Source organism: Typopeltis vanoorti, chromosome 5 (assembly GCF_054136105.1).
Source record: "Typopeltis vanoorti isolate ZY-2024b chromosome 5, IOZ_Tvanoo_1.0, whole genome shotgun sequence".
In the NCBI taxonomy this organism is placed as follows: Eukaryota; Metazoa; Arthropoda; class Arachnida; order Uropygi; family Thelyphonidae; genus Typopeltis; species Typopeltis vanoorti.
In genome coordinates, this window is record NC_143553.1 from 147,006,824 (window position 1) to 147,029,132 (window position 22,309).

A 22,309-nucleotide genomic window follows, 5' to 3' on the forward strand; every position below is an offset into this window, starting at 1 on the left:
CTTTCAATTAATATCAATGAGAGGATACACCACTTTTGTATTTAATATAAAAATGGTCGCATTTCGTTTGACACAGAATACATTAATCGAAGTGTATACACCATCAATGGAGAATACACCACTTTGGTATTTAATATAAAAATGGTCGCATTTCGTTTGACACAGAATATATTAATCGAAGTGTATACACCATCAATGGAGAATATACAGTATATAATTGAGTTTAATCTTGCTATAATCCCACGATGACGTGATAACTGTGAAATTTATTTCCGAATATATATGAGTGTGTGATATAAGAAGAAACTTTTCTGTTGTTTGAAGTTGTAAAAAAATGTCCCAAAGCAACTAATTTATGACACATTTTAACATCTCAAGTGTATAAAAATCTAAAAGCAAAACTGAAAATAACTTAAAAAAAAATGAGGAAGAAGATGAAGAAAGAGAAAGTTTTGCGAAACAAATTTTTATTATTATTTTCAAGCAGAGAAAAAAATACTTATTATTTTAATAATGTTAACTTGTGATGGCAAACTTTTTTGAAGTTTTCAGAGATAGGGAAAATATTTAGGCATTTATTCCATAGCCGTGTATTATTATTGTTATTAACTCACGATCATCTGCCACTCTTGGATCCAGAATTTTAGAGGAGGAAGAAATTGGTAAATATTTATTTGGTTCATTAATGTTTCTTATTTTCTATATATTGAATTTTGTGCGGTGGGTTTAAAGATAAAGGCACTGACTACCACTATATCTTAATTTTTTTTTTATAAAGTTAATAAATATGCTTCCAGTAACCGCGATCAATCATCCGTATTTCTGCTAGTGTTATTCTCAGTAATTGCTGTTATCGTTTCTTTGAATAAAAATAAAATATATTTTGATTATTTTATGTATTTAGTATAACATAACATTCTTGTCTTCTCAATATTTGATATAATATAATATATCATTATATTTTCCTTGCGCAAAACAGGCAACCCAAGCAGAGAACAAACTCGGTAAACAGACAAAAATGTAGGTAGTAAAAGATGCAGTGTGGATGGATAGTGGATTGTATAGTATAGCTGGTATCGGTTTGGCAGTGGGTAGTATAGTGTAGCGTGGCGTCGTTGTATAATATAGAGCAGCCTCCTGAGATTAATCATGGGACGCCATGAAAGTGACATATAATAAGAAAATTCTCGTTTTTTAAATATTAGTTTAATATTCTCATTTTAATATAATATTTCCCCCCTTTTTTAAAAAAAGAATTTACTATAATAGTATAGTATATAATATTTACTATAATCTGTTTTCTAGCGTCGGTCCCTTAGACGGGTGAAGTCCCCTGCTAGGAGGTCAAAACGAATTAATGCAGCCCGCACTTTTGCTAGATTTTTGTATTCATGGGGCCGGTTTGCCTATTCTGAGGGAGATGAAAACCCCAAGTTTCAGGTAAGAATAAAACCCTCTACCACCGTATGAGACTGGTAAATCACCATTTGGTTGAAAAGACTTGATAAAGGTTCCTCACATCAGAGACGGGATTTAAACACGTCTTTTTTTTTTTTTTTTCCCAATTATACCAACTGATCTACGGAGGTTCGTTACAGTTATATACAAATATAGGGAAATGAAGCGTTTTTGTATCCGCGTTATCAGGAAAGTTATAATCAGGGGCGACTTTGTGCACAGGCACTGCGGAACTGCAGTACCCCCAATTTTTCTCGCTATAAAAATATATTATTAATATTTGTTTGTAATATTTAATTTATCATCAACAATTCTATACAATTTTCTTATTTTGTATAAAAAATAATAAAAATTCTTGTAGCACTTAAGAGGGCGAAGGACGTCAGCAGCACTGTGTTTACCACAGTGTCATATTGCTAGTATTTGCTATGCATATGTACGCGCAAGCATATGTACGTCATAGTAAGATGCAAGTTATTAGCGTAATGCGGCACTGTCCGTCGCGCAGTTCCACTATTGTTTATATGCAGTTTTCCAGTAGTAGAGTGTTCGTAGTGCTTATCGTGTTTACTCCGTCTCTTTAAATATTTGGACATTACAATTAAAGGATTTAATTGTAATGTCCAAAAACTGTAAATCCATTCCTTTAATTACAATTAACAATTTAACTACGTACAATATTTTTTCATGAAACAAAACAAGAAGAATATATTTTATTTTTAAGTAATTTTGAATTATATCAAATTGTATGATTTTATCGATAATAAACAATATTTTTTTCATGTTTAATTTTTTTTTAAATTTTTACCATAATTTTGATATTTTATCCAAACACACTGCACTTAGAGTGTGTATGTACATTTCGAAAGTTGCAGCACCCCACGATTTCAAGCCATGAGTCTCCACTGATTAGTATTACATGTTGTTATCCCTTAATCGCATCGCATAATACAATTTGCAGGGTCTCATCTATTTGAAGAATATCCTGTATACACTTAAGGTATATAGGTGGAATATTTGCAATATTTCGCCTCTGTAGTTCTTAACTTTTTTCAAAGGTAGTTGATATGACTAGTCAACTTCATATACGGGTAGGCCGAAATATTTTGCTGTTCTAACCTGCCTGGCAACACATGAGCGTTTTTCTTCTACATTTCTGCAATCTCTTTCATGCTACATCGTTGACTTTTCAATAGATTGTGATTAAAAATTTTAATGAACATCATTAAGCATGTCTTTTCTCTGTTAGGTTAAATAGAATTGTTATGGAACCACTTGGAAATAATAACAGTATAACAAGTCGATTTCTTTTCCAGTGTGCAGAAGCTTCAAGACATTGCATTCAACAGGCCAAGATTCTATTGCTATGGTGAGTGGCTTATTTCGAGGCTGAATTTTCTGAGAACTGGGTGGTATCAATGTCACGAAAGGTAGACACAGTAGGATAACTTCTATTTGGGGAGTGGGGGGAAAGCATGTTTTGGCTTTTCTGTTAATTTGTCATATATTCTCATAATTTGGTTGGGGGAGGGGGAATAAATATCGCTCTGATATTGAAATTCCCAAGAATTTTCAATTACTTGTAAGTCACTCATTATGAAGGGAGGTATATATTCTTGCATCTTGCTATTACGCATTTCGAAACTTTCCTGTAGGTGGACCAGATATCTTTTATCGGAGCCATTCGTCTGGAAGAAACCGGAATTCTTTGGTTAATTCTTATTCTTCATCGTTAATGAGACTATGGGCTGGTGCTTTTTATATTAATATAATTCTGGCCTTTGAGCTTTGTAATAGAAGGTGTGTGTGTGTGTGTGTGTGTGTGTGTGTGTGTGTGTGTGTGTGTGTGTGTGTGTGTGTGTGTGTGTGTGTGTGTGTGTGTGTGTGTGTGTGTGTGTGTGTGTGTGTGTGTGTGTGTGTGTGTGTGTGCGTGCGTGCGTGCGTGTGTTTATTTGTGTAGGTTGGCTTCCTGCATGTTGTAATTTCGTTTCTTTGCTTAAATACTTATGACATTCTACGCAAGAGGGAGGAACAGAAGCTTCATAAAAACTGCCGGAATATGGGCTTTGGAAGGCTCTTTAACTCTCCTCTGAAATAAAAATGATTAAAAACGTATTTATTTGCAGTAAAGATTACACATCCTCTTGTGGAAAATGAGGCACAACAGTCTCAAAACCCAACAATCATACAACCATAAAGTCTTAAGGCTCTGCGAGCTAAACATGAATGAGGATGCTATGTTCCATTTATACACACACACACACACACACACACAAGGTAGCACATAAGTCACGAAGGGGTTTTGATGAACAAAAGATAAAATAATTAATTATTTTGTTATAAAGAAATACAGAACCCGGAGAATTTTTCATTAGTTATGAAAAACGACATAACCTAAACGCCTTCCATTTTCGGCATCACAAAGGCTCTTTCTATAGCATGTTCCATGACAGCTGTTAATGTTTCTTGCTGCAGTGCCCTAATTTCTTCACGAATATTCTCTTTCAGCTGTTGGATTGTCTGGGGCTTGTTCACATACACATTTTCCTTCAGGTAACCCTATAGGAAGAAGCCGGGAGATCTAGAGAACGTGACTGCCAATTAATTACAGATCTTCGAGAAATGATATGCTCTTTGCGTCAGAATAATCGAATGCTGATTTTCAAAATCAATTTTCGATTATATATATGTATCATTATAATATAATATAATATGTCGAGAATTTAATACATCTTAATTTTTACTATCCGGTTAAAGGAATCAAAAAATTGCATTGATTAATGATCTTGAGTTTGTTAGTGCAATGCCAAAGTGTTCTTGTGCTACAAGTAAGAACTCCTCTTTAGGTATTCACAGTCCTTTCAGAGACTGTCGCATTCGACTGAAAAAACTTTCCTTTCAAATGTAAGGAATATTTTGATTATTTTATTGAAGCTTCCGACTAATTTCCACTGATACTGAAATTTTTTACTTGATTCCAAGCAAGAAACTATATTGGTTCAATCTGTAATTAATTTAAATTATTATTATTATAATTATACGGAGTCCGAACACTCACGCGGGAGACCCAAACTATCCACATAATATCTATCATACCTCTCATTGATGGACGAGGCACTCACAACTGAGTCAGACAACACATTCCACTCGTTCAGACTCTCCAACCAAAAATCTAATCCTCACACCTTGTTACCCTTAGTTAATTTCCAGGAGGGATGACCTCTTATTCTTCCACCATTAGCCAACTGCTGAAATATTTACTCTGCATTAATCCTATAAAACCCTTTTAGTAAATTAAATGTTTCTATCATTTCCCCTCTTCTCCGATGAGGGGAAATGATAGAAGAAGAGGGGGAGTCTGTGGATTACAGAAATCAACCAACTTTTGTAATCCAAAAATTCTCAATCTATCAATGTAGGGAACATTCCTTACACCACTCACAGACTTTATCACTCTGTTCTGAATCTTTTCTACCACTTCCTCATCTCCAAGGGATCCATGCGACCAGACCTGAGCGCAGTAATCCAGATGTGGACATATCAACTCTTTATAAAGAGGAATAATAACTTCTTCATCTCTGCATGATCTTTAACAACTAATAATCCTTTGAGCTACATTGGACACCTTAGCAATATGTCTTCTGAACGTTAACTCTCAATCCACCAACATTCCCAAGTACAGTTCTATCAATGTGGTATACAGCTTGATCTTTTATTCTCAAAATGCGCAACTTTACACTTTCCCCTATTAAACTGGTATATGCATTATGTTTTGCCCATATGGCCAGCTTATTTAAAAATCATCCTGTAAACTCTACATCAGTTTGATTAATATTACGCTATCTAATTTTGCATCATCAGCAAACAACTGAATATCTCCCTTTAAATTATTTCGAAATTATTTATGTACAAAGTAAACAATAATGGTCCCAGCACAGAGGCTTATGGTACACCACTGGTAACCTGCTTTATTCTAGACTCTGCTCCTCCATACACTACGTTTTGGTATCTGTCCATCAGCCACTCTCGTATCCACATCACCAGTTTAATATCCATCCCCATTTGTTCCAATTTTCGTAAACAGCATCCCATGGGAGGGTATCCTGTCAAACGCCTTACAAAAATCCAGCAGTAGTACTGTGTAGCCATTCCCTTTGTCCAACTCAGCTGTCACTCTATTATAAAAAGTTAACAAATTACTAAGGCAAGACTAACTTTAACACAACCATGTTGTCCCCATAGCGTATCATATTCTTATCCATCCATTTCCGAATTCCGTCTTTAACCCAAATTTCCAATACTTTTACCACCACCCGAGATGGTGATTGGTCTGTAATTTTCTACAGTAGTCTTAGAGCCTCCCTTGTGCAAAGGAGCTATTTTATCCTCCTTCTACGCAACTAGGGCCCTTATCAGAACTCAGATTTAAGTTAAACAGCCAAGTAAATTGTTAGTGCATCTTACTCCTCACGTAATACCTGGGCTGATTTCCCGTCCAAACTCACAGCAGTATTTATATTTAAATTCTGCAATATCCTAAGTACCTCTGACTCATTAACTACAATTCTCATGTCAGTTATTAAAAAAATACTCTGCGTGCTGCACACGTTTCCTTGGGAATCATGAACAGTCGGAATAATCCATAGGTATATTATTGAAACATTAGAAATATTATATATAATTATACATACATGGAATAAACATCGAAGGACAAGCATGCTGTATATGATTAAAAGTTACAATGATACTTTGATCGCAATGCTATGTGGAAACTTGGCTTCTACAGTTTCAGATACAGAGAAAAGAAGAAGCGATCGGTTTCAGTTTAATAGAAACTCTTAACTGACAATAGAAACTTTTATATAAGTTTCTATTGTCAGTTATAAATACAGCTGATAGCAATAAAACGTTCGTTTTACTGTAATAATATAAATTAATCAAGAGAGAGAAGTATGTAATTATTTTGATCTATTTTAATTATGGCGCAAATGTTATAAGTGTCAGGGATACGCGAAAGGAGGCAGTTTTTTTATTTTTAGTTTATTTTGATTACCTTTTTTATAGTTTTTTATTTTTTATAGATAATATATATATATATATATATATTCATAATCAATTTTTCGATAATTAAAAAAAAAATTAAAGGAAGTTTTAAACAAAATATGCCTCTTGGTAGGTATCGACTAGCGTCCGTTAGGACCACGTCTGGTTGACCGTATGATCTCCACGTAGTTTGAACTATTTGCATTAAAAGTTTAAAAATTCAAAACTCTCCGCTAAATTTCAGAATCATTCATATTTTAAATTGTAACAGTTCTCGGCGATTGTTTCACCACCCGTGCGTGCATCTATACATGTTTCATGGTATCTGTGTCACAAGTTGTGATAGATGTACAGGTTATACGCATGCGGATAAGACTGTTGCATTTTGGCAGTTGTGTTGTTGGTTATTAACAAATCTATTAACAAACAGTGCATAATAATAATAATAATAATAATTAATATTAATATATTTTTAAATAATATCTCTCTTTTGTATTCCCCCCTCCCCTCCCCCGGTAATTACTGGTTATAAAGGGATGTTCGAAACGCACATCCCGTTTTTAGGGGGGAAGAAATGAAAATGATTATAATACGTGTGAGAAAAAACGACCGTTCATGTACCAGAATCATATATTTTTAATGAGTATGAGGCAGTAATTTATTATAACGCGAATGTTAAAAAAACAAATATCTTTATTCGTATTTGAATGAAATATTATTGTAACTTCTCCCAGATTGCTCTTTTCCTGAGAGGAAGTACGCCAGTGTAACTCAAATTTTAAAAGAGGTAGTAAGAATCTGAAAGTTTGGGAAACACTATTCTTAGTTTTTTGACTCCGAAAGAATTATATAGTAATGTTAATGAAGTCTGATTCCATACCTGAACCCGAAACAGAACAAACACAGGATAATAACTTATGATAAACATTATCTCTGTTAGAATGCATCTTCTATAGCCTCCCTTGATGAATCTTGACTCCACGAGGTGTTTGTATAATAATAATAATAATAATTTTAATAATATTTTTTTCTTTTAGTCAAAATATTAATAAAACTTGACGATTCTGTTATGATATCAATAAATAGCGTGATAATAATTACTAATAATTTCAAGTTTATTATTATGAAAATCTAATATCTAATAGTTATACCGAACATGGTATCAGATTTGTTCAGTGTCAATTTGCTTCGACATTGCAAATTATAGGTTGAAGTAAGTTTCGTATTAATTTCGCAATAAATTTATTTCATTTGTCTGATTACAACTTTCAGGTGCACAGTGGCTCCGCCCACAGAACCTGTAGGCAGACACAAATGTTTCGTTTTAATTTTCCGCTGTGGACTGCTATTTCCATAAATGATTGGCAGTCAACATTTCATGAAGTGTTTCAGAATGCAGACTGTTAATCACATTTTTTTTTCTAGTATGTGGACTTGATTTTTTCCGTAATACAAGTTATTTGTCATCTCATACAAGAAAACAAATCTAAAACCGATTTATTAAATATTCTGTTAAATGGTAGACATTTTGAATGAAGACTATTTCTGTTTTTATCTAAAATCAATCTTCAATTTAATTAATAAATTAGCATAATTACAAAGAAATTAGGGCTTTGTGATTATGTTTATCGCCAATTGCTAAGCAATTGGTTTCCAATAATAAAATCACTATTAAAAGTCACACTTCTGTTTTTAAAGCTTTCGCAAGCGAGCAGCAGTTAACCTCGTCGTGTGCATCGATCCTTCCGTTCGTCTGTCAGATCTATGCGAGATAACAGGTGAACTTATTTTAAGTTTATTGAAGAAAAACTGAAAAAACTAAAAGCTATGGCGCATTAATTTTTATTAAAATCGGACAATGAAAACTATCATTTTAATGTCGAAAGTGCCTAAACATTGACATATTTTGAATTATTAATTACATTATTTTCCCTTTGGATCATTAAGATTAAAATTTCTCATATAATTTTCTTTAACCAATAAAGCTAATTTTTAACATTATTTTAATTAGTAATAAATAAACTTCCTTACACAGTTTCTTTTTTGCTATTTTGTAGAAAATAACACGCGGAATGTCTCCTTCGAGTACGGTATTACTTTTAACCATTTTAGAAATATTTTAATATTGAAAGTGTTGAAATATAGTTATTTAAAATTATAACAGCCACATGTATTAAAATTGCGCAGGAAATCTGATTTTTGCTTTTATGGATTATGCGAAAGCAAATAGAGCGCGCGCGCGTGGTTAGTATGCACAGGGAATGGTCATTTATCACTATGGAAACTGAAACTTAAGAATCGATTTAATTTGAGCTCATAATTTCCCTGATTTTTGTATTTTCTTGATCACCCACTTGATTTCTTACGAGTACAGCTTTTTTCTTTCTTTCTTTCTTTTTTTTTTTTTTTTGCTTCTTTGTCCTGTTCTGTGGATTATTAAATAAGCTGATTGAAACTACTCAAAACTTGTTCTGTAATTTTTAATCTCACACAATATAAGCAGATCTTTCTTGGGTTAGCTTTTATCTAAAAATGTATTCGTTTACACTTTACATACCAGCGAAAACGTTGCTAAGATAATAACAAATAATGATTTTTTTATAGGTTGATTGATTTAGATTCCGATTTCTAAATTTTTCTGAAGTCACATAATAATATTTAAAAGTTTTTATTATACATTAAAACACGTGTTTATCATTTAATTTATATTTAAGATTTATATAAAAGCAGATAGAAAGGAGAGAGAGAGAGAGAGATTTTAAGCATATTTGCCAGCATATTAAATTGGAACTCATGAAGAGAAAAAAAAACTTTACTTAAGATTGGGGGGAGGGGAAATGGATTCGCATTCCAAAAATTTCAGAAAGTTAAGGAATATTTGTACCTCAAATTAATGACGTATATCAAATTAAAAGAAGTGTCCCACTCCCCAAAAAAATCCTTTGGCCCTAATTAAAGTAAGCTTTAAGGGAAAAGGATGGTGGCAGACAAAGTGCCGCCATCGCTGAACCCTAAATCCTAATAGATGTGTATTAGGTCTGAAATAGCGAGTACCACGGTAGATTTGTTAGCAGCGGAGTTAAAAACCTGAGTTTGCGGAAGTTTTCCCTGCTTGCCTGTGTCAAAGATTGACTGACACGAGAATCGTTAAAAGAAAGGCAGCCTAGAAAAAGTTCCTCTAGTCGACGACTGGAATCGAACCTGTAACGTTTCGGCGTTATAGAAACAACGTCAATTTTTTCACAATGCTACCAACGCACCCTAACTCCGAAAGAAATATGTTTTAATTACTTGACCATCTATCATATTTGATCGGTTCTCTCTCTCTCTATATAAAGAAAGTGAAGGTGAGGTTTAGACAGTGCCCTCCACCGTCTAAACCTCATCCTGAATGACGTACTGGACTGTATATCACAAATCTCTGAAATTGTTTTCAATAACTGTATTTCTTAGTTTTGTTTTTTTTTTTAAATATATGACTCTCTCGCGACTGCACATGAAAAAGATATCATTCTCCATGCACGTACATTTTTTTTTTCTTTTTGAATTCTCCGGTCTATTTCGATCAGTTAATAACTTAAAGTGAAATAGTCGTATAATTAATTACATTTAATTAACTATCTCTCTCTCTGCTGTGTCCACGTGATTATATATATATATATATATATATATATATATATATATATATATATATATATATATATATATATATATATATATATATATATATATATATATATATATATATTTATTTATTTATTTTGTTATATATTTATAATTTATAATCTTCTTCTTCTTCTCATTATTATTATTATTAAACGTATTATGCTACTTTCGTCTGCCTTACGCAAATAAGTTGTTTCTGTGATAAAAAAAAAAAAAAAGGTGACAGATACCTTCGATAATATAGATTTAAAGAATCATGACAAAATATCCGGTATGCTATACAAAGTATGTGCTAATACATTTTTATATTTATAAAACATACACTTTATATTATTATTATCATTATTATCATCGTTATATAACACTTCCAAAATACTACCAATATATTCTGTACCTTTTCAAAGACTCGTCCTTTTTATCTTGAGTTAACAACTGGTCATAAAGTTTTCCTATAAGTATAATAGTTATTACAAGTAAATACATTTGCTAAAAAAAAAAAAAAGTCATAAAAGTCGCGAACCTGTGAATTGCTATTAGTGATTCTACGTTCAAGTGGTTGCCTGTTAGAAACAGCTGCAGTGCTAAAGGCGTGTTGATTGTTTGTATGACACATATATTCCAACGTCATCGTTATTTTTGATAGCAGTTGGTCACGCTGTACAGTGACTAGCGTCATGGCAAATTAAAGAAAAAAAAAACGGGACAAAATATAATATCAGCGAGCCTGTACCGTAATTATAAAGACAGATTTAGTTTCCGGACATTGCAAACAATCCCGCTATCGCACACATATCTTGGAAGTTGCAAATAATGTTTAATTGTGTTGTTACGTAAGTAGAACTTCCAGCTTAAAAAAAAAAGAAAAAAAAGGTGTATTATCTAGTTTTGATCTTGCTTAAAGTGGGACACATCATTATCCACAGAACTTTATTTAAACTAGTTAAATTTGAAACGATTACTTATGGTTATTATTCTAATATATTCATATGCTAACATCGAAGTATAATAAGAATAATGGTATAATGCAATTATTTATCTGTAATAAGTTGATAATAATCCTTTATTTTTGTAAATAAGTATTAACAAGTTTGTCCTAATAATTAAATAATATAGATTTAATACCCAAAATGCAGAACTATTTTTTTTAATTAAAAAAAATCTGAGGATTATTACCAACAACAAACTTTTAAATATTTGTATAAAGTAACCTTACTCGCATAAACAAACTAACCTTAGTTTTAACCAAGGCCTTGGAACCAACCTCTCTGGCTGGCTCCTTTCCCAACTGGCGCCCTAAGGTTATTTTGCATTTTTACCTCATCCATCGCGCTAGCGATTAACTTGACTTATGTAGACTAACATAAACGTTTGATTTATTTTTGAAAGAAACGTGATGGGTGAGAGGAGCGTACAAAGATAACACAGAGAAAATCACAACGAATAATGTCACATCAGTTACAGTGCTCTTATTTATTTATTTATTTTTTCTTGTTAACTGAATGCACACGTGAAGTTGCAAAAGCTATAGCACAACTATGTCGTGCAAGGTTACAAATGTTACAAAAGAGGAATCTTTTTTTTGTGTGTGTGTGTTGATTTTTGTTTTTCGACTGTATTTGTGGGTGTATTTTTGGTTGTTTTTTATGACTTCGTATGCTTTTCTAGTTCAGTTCTGTATTTTTTTTTTTATGATTTTTAGTTGGCTGTTGACTTTTATGATTTGTTGGTATTGTTTTCTTTTAGTGAAGATTTCTTAAGGCATTGTTACTGGGTTTTTTTCTTTTCTCCCCCCCCCCCCCTTCATGCTACGAGATGGACAAGAGAGTGCAAATATGTCTCCGCACAGAGAACGTCCAGTCTCCTATCCATTCGTGACGTCACCAGTTCTCCCCCCCTGCATACTACTCTATACTAGAACTTCCCAGAGGCGTAGCTGGGGGGGGGGGGGGGGGGGTGCGGAGAGGGAGTTCGCCCCCGGGCGACACTTTGAACCTTTTTGAACGTTTGCAGTTAATTCTAAAATACAGTCTCGAGAACTCAGTTCAAAATATTGTAATACTACTGCGGATTTCCCTCACAATTGCTGTGAGTGTTGCTAGCGTGAGAGGAGTTTTTATAAATAAAATTGATTAAGAATTACCTACAATACTATGAAATAGACTTCGCCAATGTCATCGACGATTTTGCTAAAAGAAAAGCAAGAAAAATAACATTTTAGAATGTTGGAATTAAAGTTTTACTTCAAAAATAAACATAGCGTTTTAATTTATTTCCCTATACGTCGTTTTGACTTTTTGTAGTGTTTTTGGTGTGTATTGAGAGGGGCGACAAACTCAGGGACCGCCCCGGGCTGCGAAAGCTCTAGCTACACCACTGGAACTTCCTCTCTGGCCACGATCTGGAAGAGTAGGTGACAGTAGGATTATTCGCTGGGTGGTCGGGAAACCTCCTGATGCGTTACCGTGAGGTTAAGTATGGTGCACTACTAGCGTCCGTCCTGCGAATCCTCTTTACGGCTGTGTAATACTGTATGTAAGAGGTACTGTATTGGCTTCCTAATATTCAACGTTAGACATGTAAAATATGAGGAAAGGGCGAGATGGGGGGGGGGGGGGCAGAAGCAACTGGAGGTTAGACATGTTAATGAACTACTTCAGATTTCTCATAACGTCACCCTATAATATTTTGTGAACAAAAAAGTTTGCAAGTTTTTTTTTTTTTTTAAGCAGCATCACACAGATTTAAATACAGATTCTCTTGACATTTTGGATCGCTCTCTTTTTATTGAGCCCATAAACAAGAGGTCAAAAAGCCTATAAGTCCATTAGCTATAAGTCTGACGTTGTGGGGTTACATATCCTTAGTATTTATGACTGTAGGCGTGTGTGTGTGTGTTCACGGGGTCGGTTTGCCTGTTTTGAGAGATGAAAAACCCGAATTTCCGGGAGAAACCTCTACCTCCGTAGGAGACCGGCTAACTCACTTTTAGTGCAATACACCTAAAGGTTCCTCGTATCATGGGTGGGAATCGAACCCGGATCTTTCCGACCACAGGGCTTCGTTTATACCGACTGAGCTGCGGAAGTTTCAAATTTTCTGCTCCTGTAGCATATATCATGCAGGATGGACGAGACAATGTGGAAAAATTTCTTATGAAACAACATTTAAAAGGCGTTTACAAATAAATAAATAAAAACATGAAGTAGTCTGGCAACCAACAAAATGCCCGTACATCGAGATTTCATCTTGAACCTGTTACGGTCCTCCTTTCATAAAATATCTTAATTTCCCTGAGTCGGATTATAATATTGCAAATGATTGATAGCATTCCTATATAACGCTCTTATCATGGCAGGAGGGTAACAGCAACAGTCGAGCCTCAGTTAGAACTTCATTGGCGATGTGTAAGTAAAGCCAACTCTAAAAATTTAAGACGATCCCTAGACCACTCCATAATGGTCGAAAGACCGTCTCACTCAGTGATGGCCTTTCCCCCACCACCGAGCAGAACCGCTCATATTCCGAAGAAAAGCATTCACCGACAAAGCCACTCACCGGGCTGGGCCGGAAAGCACTTTCCCAGGAGACTCAAATTGCTCCCTTAAGGCAAAAACCTTAAGAGAGCGAACTCAAACTCTCGAATCTCTGCGTCCCAGGGGGGTAACAGCAACAGCCGAGCCTCAGTTAGAACTTCATTGGCTACAGCATTGCCATCCATTATCCTCTCAGGGTACTACTTTACATTCTATTAACTTTTTTAGACATACGTTTCAAGCCTATTTTTATTTTTTAATGGCGCTTGTATAAACACGACTTACTTTAAGCAATAAAAATCGTACAAAACTTTATAAAGTATATTAAAATGGAAAATATTATGGATCCATCCATATTTTATAGCCAATAAAGGAATTTAATTTACCTTCTTCATCGGAACTGTCTTGGTTTGCAAGTACTTAAAAAAACACGTGTATTTATCTCCCCGCAGAAACCTTATCTCATCAACATTGAGATATAATACTCAATTTTTTTTTTTTTTTTTTTTACAAACACTAGTATTGGCCAACAATTAAATAGGTCTGTTTAAACCAATGGTTCTTAACCTTTTCGAAGTCGCGGAACACTTTTGATTATAAGAAAAATTTGGGGAACACCAAAATCATTAGGGTCATAAAACTAACAATAAAAATATGCACGAACTTGCCTTTTATAAAAATTGAACTTATTTTAATGCGATACTTGCGCTTGTCGGCGTTTGCAGATTTCGGCAATATCAGGTCTAACATGCGATATAGCTACCCTCATTCTTTTTGTCTATATTAGTAAGTCTTTCATGATTTGTGTGAGAAACTGAGCTCACAGAAATATGATATTGAAAACCGTAACAAAATTTTCAGTGCCCTTGTGTAGAGAGCTGGGTATTCGGCTTGGACAAAAATCCAAAATTCCTCGAGAGTTATTTCAGAGAATTTCATTTTTGGAGTACGATCCGTTGACAACGTAACGAATTGTTCTTCTTCTTGTAACGAAAATTCACAACTGGATGTATTAACTGTATGACTGGATCCAGTCATAATTGTGTGTATTTAAGGAAGGAAAGTAACTTGAAATCTTTTCTTCCAATATTGTTAAATGTTCTGTTATAGCGGAAGCAATTCCCTCGACATTTTTATTATGGAACGAAGGAAGCATATCTACTGTATTATTTTTTTCTAATATGAGGTTTTTCCAAAGAGATTCTTTTATATGAAAAGCTGACAATTTGTGAATGGATGTCAAAATATTTTCATGTTTCCCTTGGATACTTGTATTAACGCTATTTAAGTAATTAAAAAAATATATCGGCTAAATATGCCATTTTAGCACACCAAAATATCATTTTACAAAATCATCTGTATCTTCATTTTAAAAAAGGCCAATAATTCATTCTTAAGGTCTAAAATTCGGAATAGTACTTGATCCCTGAATAACCATCTTATTTCAGTGTGTTAAAGCAAGGCTTCGATAGATATGCAACTTTTTAAAAAAAAAAAAAAAAGGCGTGCTTTTAAGGGTCTTGACTTGATGTAATTTACCATATTTACAACTTGGTCTAGTACAGATTTTAATATTGCCGATAATGTTTTTGAAAGTAGAGATTCTCTGTACAAAACACAGTGCAGAGATATAATGTTTGGGTTTATTTTCTTTGGAAGGGTAACAAATTCTTTTATAGAGCCTACCATTAATGGAGCACCATCCGTACAAATTCCTACACAGCTCCCATGAAATTTTAAAATTTTCTAAATATGACGTAATAGAGTCAAAAATATCTTGTCCTGCTGTACGTTTGGTAAGTTCTCTGCAGCATAGAAATTGATTCACTATTTGGTTCATTAATGAAACGAACGAATCCTAGTATATGAGTTTTACGCTAATGTCAGTGGACTCTTCGATTTGTAAAGCAAAATGTTGTTTGGAAAGTTTATTTAACTCAGTATCATTTGACATATTTTTCATTTTATGCTTCATTGTATCTCCGAATGAGGAGTTTTCATAATTTCCTTTTTTGCTTCGTTGCCAAACATAATGTTTACTCTTTCACAACATGCTGGTAAAATAATAGACTCTGCTATATAGTATGTGGTTTTAATTTTACAGCAATTAATTCAGCTACCTTATATGATGCAAGTTGTGCCTTATCGGAAATTTTAACAGTCTTTTCAAAATAATTTATTGTTTAACTTGCATGTTCAACAATCTCTTGAAATAATCTTTAATTTTTGAAGCAAAATTGGCGTGCTTCGTAGTAAAGCGTCATGTGACATCTTTCACCGGCGGAACACTTGTAACCAGTTCGCGAAACACACGTATTCCGGGGAACACCGGTTAAGAACCACTGGTTTAAACAATACTGATGAGGTTACACTCAACCTAATGAACTCTCGGTATAGTACGCCCACAGATTACAGACCCTTCGACACTTTTGCGCATGTCAACAGGAGGAGAATCCATTCCGATAATAGGGTAATCAGTCCGTATTGTGGGATGAGTTGTTTATTATTACAAGTCGGAAAATTAACTTCTCTTTTATGATCATTGTAGTTAACTATGTTGCTTGCATAACAGTTGGAAAACTTTTATGCATAAAGCACGTGATTTCGCGTGTCGGCGACCAATTCGTACGTCCTTCATTTCCTTCTCCCCTTCAGCATGAATCGACTATTCTTGGCAAGTCGCCAAGAAGAGATCTATAAACTGTGGGCGAACTATGGGTCAGGTCATTAAATAACTGATCACCATGAAAGGAACCGTGTAGGAAAAAAATAAATGGGAAAACAAGAACTTAGAAAAGAAAGCCATCTTCGTTTATATTTATTATTTGCGTTTCTGATTTGTATATCAATTAGAAGTTGATTGTGAATATTAAAATAGCACTCAAACAACGTAAAATATTACTCACCATAAATAAAAAGTACTCTAAAGGAAACTGACAACTGTTCGACTGTTTTAATTCACTGAAAAATAGCAGTATTTATGAGAATAATTACTTGCTACATAAACTGCTAAAGTCCGTACATAGGAATAGCTTTTAAACATCGTAAAATGCGTGTATGCTGTCTTGTGCTGTTCTAAACTTATATCAGAACGTATGTATGCGATCAACAATGAATTTCTTGGTTGATATGGAATTTTATAAATACATTTCAGTCTAAAATGATACATTAAATTATCTTTCGTCAAAAAATACAAACGCTGGGTTGATATTTTAGCATGGATTTTTCATAAAATCATTGGAATTTATGCACTAGTTTCAGAAAGGAAATTTGTTCAATATACAACAGTGGAACCACAAAGCTCAGTTCACTTTACCATAATGTTGTATAGTTAAAAAATATATATATATAGAGAGATATTATTATATTTATTTATTTATTTATTTTAGTGCTGGAAAAAGGTACTATAACTGGTTAACGATATTGCAACGAAGTCCTTCAAATTCATGTTCAATTGTTCCGTGGTAATGTAAGCGAAGAATTCATTTTTATGAATGACAATGCCGCACCACGTCGAACACGAGCAATGGAGATACTTCTGGAGATCGAATATATTAATCAAATCGAGTGGCCAGCACGTTCCACAGATCTCAACCCCACAGAACACGTTTGGAACATAATAGGGAGATCCATTGCTGCTCGAAATTCCCATTCAGAAAACAAACATGGCCTTATCCTTCCTCTGAAGGAGGAGTGGGCCAATTTGCCTCAAGAACTCCTGAATCATTTGGTGCCAAGCATGGTACGACGTTGTGTGAGCTGCAGTGCAGTTGCATATATATATATATGAAGATTCATTGACTCGGTTGAAATACATATTTTAAAAAAGAGTTGAATGACTTAAACCGAGAGTTAGGTGAAAAAGTTTATTAGTAAAACACGACTAGTTTCGGCTTATAACAGCGTTCATCAGGTGACATTATAAAAGAAAAAAAAACACTAAACACTGAAGCTTAAAGATATCATGAACAACATAGAGAGTCTCCATACATAACCAGCATGAAAATGTTGTAGTTGTGTTTAAACTGTTCTGTCGCTTGTTGCATTGCTGGAGGAGTGCGTGCTAGCAGCATCACGTGAACGCCAGTCCTTGATTACTAATGAATGACTATCTTGGGAGGTTGTAGCTTAAATTATTATTTAGATGCTCAGGGTTGAGGATAATTTCCCTAGATTCTACGATTTTTCTCTCCATTTCATCATGGCAACGAAAGATGTTGGTAGATCTGTCTCAGCGGACTGTATGACTTGGATTTTCATCATTAGGATCACTCGAGGAAAGAATATGGCTTGATAAGGCACTGGCTCGCTGTCTCTTGTAAGTAATGTCTCTCATGTGTTCCTCCATACGCAGTTCAATAGATTTGGCAGAAATAAGGAATATTACAATCACACCATATTTTGTACACACCAGGATATTTAAGACGATGATCACAAGGTTTTGGGTGGCTTATTAAGGAGCGGATTTTTGGAAGTGGAGTGAACAAAGTTCTGATATTGTATTTTCTTGGAACCTTGGCTAATTTTTGTGAAACTGAACTTATGTAAGGAAAACATATATTTCCTTTAAATGTGTTTATTTCTTCTGTGTGATGACTAGGAGGATTAAGAAGGAATTTATCAATAATTCTTTTAGAATATCCATTAAGTATGAAAGTAGTTTTGAGATCGTTAATTTCTTTATGAAGTTCATCTGGGTCTTCAAGAAGAGAGCGAGCTCTATGTTCCAAGGTAGAAATTATTCCAAGTTTTTTTTGGAGGGAAGTGATGGGACTGGCTATGAAGATACCTGTTGGTATGTGTAGGTTTTCTATACATCGAAATTTTAAGTTTACCAGAAGAGCGGGTCCGTTTTACATCTAGAAAAGGCAGAGAACTATCAGTTTCAAGCTCGGCTGTGAACTTTATACTTGGATGTCGACTATTTAGATGTTTAAGGAAATCCATAAGGGAATCATGTCCATGGCTCCAAATGAGGAATTTGGAGCCATGATCCCAGCAGTAGCAGGGATGAAGGAGGAGGAAAAGAAACTTGTTCTCTAGGTTTCATGGTGTACTGTGAAAGGATGTTGGGAGGTGGCTTAAAAATTTATCAATTTTTGAATTATATATATATATATATATATATATATATATATATATATATATATATATATATATATATATATATATATATATATATATATATATATATATATATATTTATTTATTTATTTATTTATTTATGTCGGGCCCATATACGGGAGGTTGGTTGGTAAATCTATATGTACCGTATATGGGTAGTGGGATGGGAAAGAAGGAACTTGTTAACATTCGATTTAAAAGCCTGTATATTGTATTCCTTTGGAAATACATCAGGGGAAAGACTGTTCCGCAGTAAGTACAGCAGTAGCAGGGATGAAGGAGGAGGAAAAGAAACTTGTTCTCTAGGTTTCATGGTGTACTTTGAAAGGATGTTGGGAGGTGGCTGTACGTGTTCCAGTGGGTTTAGTACAGAGTGGGGGGATTATTGATGCTGTTTCAGATGAACATTTTCCATGGAAATATTTATAGAATATACAAATTGCAGAGACTAAACGTGTATGTGAAAGTGGGGAGAGAGTTGATAAGAGATGGATCATTTATCAGTCTAATTGCTCTCCTCTGTATTGAGTCAAGCATTTTGAGGGAGCTTTTCTTGGCGCCCCACTCCAAATGTGAGAACAGTATTCGATAGCTGGGCGGATTTGTGATTTGTATAATGTTAACAGCTGTTTTGAATTAAAGTAACGTCTTGAGCGAAAGAGAAAGCCTAGTTTTTTTTTTTTTTTTTTTGGAAGCTGAGGATGCAACGGTTGTGATGTGTTTATGCCAGGAGAGGCCTGATGTCAGGGTAATTCCGAGAAGAGAAATTTCATCTCGTCTGGGATTTGAGTGTTATCAAACATAATAATTGATGTTCTATGCGTTGAACTGAGTTGTGTAGGGTAAGGTTTATCAAATGAAAGTCGATCTCAAGTTTTTTTTTTTTTTTTTTTCCTTTTTCCTCCTCTCAGTAGTAGACACAAGCAGGGGTGGTTGCTCAAGTTACTAGCGTATACAGTTTCTCCTAAACATGATGCCTGTTCGAATCTCTCCGAATATGGATGTTTGCGAATATCTATAGGTTGAAGTCGGTATGAAGCCGGAGCGCTGATCTTTAGTAGTCTGACGTGGCTTGAATCTGTTCCATGTTTGGTCTTACGGGAGGGTTTCCAAATTAGGCAAAAATATAAAGTTAAAAAAAAAAGTCAGTGAACACATGCCCGTCACACACTCCTTTGTCATTTAAAATTCTAAACTCGATTGAACCCAACCCAAATGAAATCTGTGAATGCATCTGCCCTAACACTGTGACGTCACAAATATTATGAGAAAGAATCATCTCTGAATAATCAACACTCTATTGTTACGACAATTAGTATACCACATTGTCTCATGGAGTATTCTTAGTACAATAATACATTTACATTGTTGTGTATTGGATAGCTTGTTTTCGAATGAGTTATCCAACAGGTTTAGCTTGACTGTTGTGGGACTTTGAAGATGGCTGAGTGTAAAAGCTAAGCCTCTTTGAAACCTTTCTGCAGTTAAGAGGACGGATGGATTTCAATCTTTCTGTCGCACTTTAAGAAGTAGCATAGCTGATGAGAAGACAGTAAAGATGGTGAGGGATGATGGCGGGGTTAAAATCTTAACTGTTGGAGATAAGTTTAGCACTAGCACCTAAACCGGTTCTAATCTTCAGCGGTCGAGAGGTGGAGATTTGGGGTTGGTTGGTGGGATTAAATTTTTATTCATGATAAACGTACGCTGCAGTACAAACAAATTTGCTGATTCGCTTTGGGAGAATAAACTGTATAAAAGTGAAATTTAAAAGGGTTTCGTTCTAGAACTTATTTATCATACAAGAAATGAGTGTCAAGACATCAGAGATTACTCATTTAAATCTTAATATCAATGAACTAGAAATTAATTCTCAATCTGAATGACAGGAAACGGGATGGAAAATGATTCATAACTCATTTCTGATTCGTTAAAAGCAGATAAATTTTTATCTAATTTTAATCCTGTTGGGATTAAAAGCTTCTCTTAGCCAAACGGTTAAAGATACCAAGAAATTTTATACTTGGTTTTAATTATTTTCTCAAGAAAGCAAAAACAATGTTTTGCGAGTGAAATATATTCACACGTCTGAGCTACTTGTATATAGAGGCTAATGACTTCATATCACTTGCCTTGGTATGTATCCCATAATGCAAAGCACACTCCCCGTTCGGATGTGTATAATGCCATTACCCAGACCGGTTTCGACCTTTATTGAGGTCTCATCAGTGGGAGCCTAGGAACCCTTCTCATTATACATTGCATTATACACGCCTGAAAGGGGGGTGTGCTTTGCTTTATGGGATACATACTAAGGTAGGTGATATTAAGTCATCGGCCTCTATATACAAGTAGCTGAGATGTGAATATATTTCACTCGCAAAATATTGTTTTGCTTCCTTAGGAAAAGGATTAAAACTAAGTATAAAATTTCATGGTATCTTTTACGTATAATAAACCCAAGGTAAAAAACTTTCTACATATATATCCATAAAACCTCGAGGTTTTAGCTGGCCAACAAGACTCCTAGACAGAGAGGCACATCACGTCTTATGGAATGAGTCCGAACTGTTATTATAATGTAACCGAGAGATGGTATTGGATCCGAAACACCTAAATATACTCGTATATTCGTTTGATTGGCAAGTCTTGTAGATGTCCAGTGGATTCAGAGTTACATAGAATTTATTATAAAATATAACGCATGCAGTAATGAATAATGATAATAAATCATAATAAAATAAGAAAAAAAAATAATACTCCCCTCTAATATCGTGACCCATATATGTTACAAGCAGAAAGTGTAGCGTTAAGTCAGGTGACTTATAAAGGTAGACTTCCATCCCTTCAATTCTAACTGCTGTCTTGCAACTTTAAAGCTTGGATGTCGTTATGTACAGGTTTCATTTGCAAGTATTTTTATTTTTATTTTTTTTATTTTTTTTTGCCTTTGACACTTCAATATGACAGGAGCAATGAACAAACATGTTTTATTTTATTTTTTTTTTTTTAAAGCCGTTGCAGCTAAGTGGAGTTTTGACTTTTCAAATGTTTTCCATAGAAAAAGAAAGGTACTTAATTATTCCAGAACACCCATTTAGTTAAAATCTTTCTAAAACTATCTTTGGAGACTTAATTTGTCATATTATCAGATAGCAAATTTTATACCATCCCAATATTTCTCCTCTTGGAAGCGATGACGTGCTGCAACTCCTTTTAGCATAATGAACCGCCTTTGCCATTTTAAATAAATATGAATTAAAGATTAGATCCACAGTCACGATCTCATCGGTTCTTATCAAAGTACTTCATTTCATATCGAACTGGATATCCGTGATGCTCTTTGAGTGGCTCTCAGAAGACACGCAATCCGCGGATGAAGTACACGATCAGGACCCTTTTTCTTAAAAAGCTAATATTGATCTTTTTTTTTCAGATAAAAGGAAATCCAAAGTTGAATATATATTGAAAAAAGATTAATGGAA

At 34.3% G+C, this 22,309-nt stretch overlaps 1 protein-coding gene across 4 annotated transcripts in view; it reads right to left on the minus strand.

Annotated features, from left to right (window-relative positions):
• The window catches only part of LOC150106921 (lysophospholipid acyltransferase 6-like), a 219,177-nt gene that overhangs the window by 183,334 nt on the left and 13,534 nt on the right, over positions 1–22,309 (minus strand). For 2 of the 4 annotated variants that reach the window (XM_090393381.1, XM_090393379.1), the window contains exons 1-2: positions 16,607–16,697; positions 10,562–10,616 (exon numbers count right to left, since the gene is read on the minus strand). The exons of 1 other annotated variant lie outside the window; for it this stretch is intronic. The gene's annotated coding sequence lies outside the window, so the exon portion shown is untranslated. Of the gene's footprint in view, positions 1–10,561; positions 10,617–16,606; positions 16,738–22,309 lie in introns of those variants that run through there. One more of the 4 variants, XM_090393378.1, reaches the window with a different exon arrangement.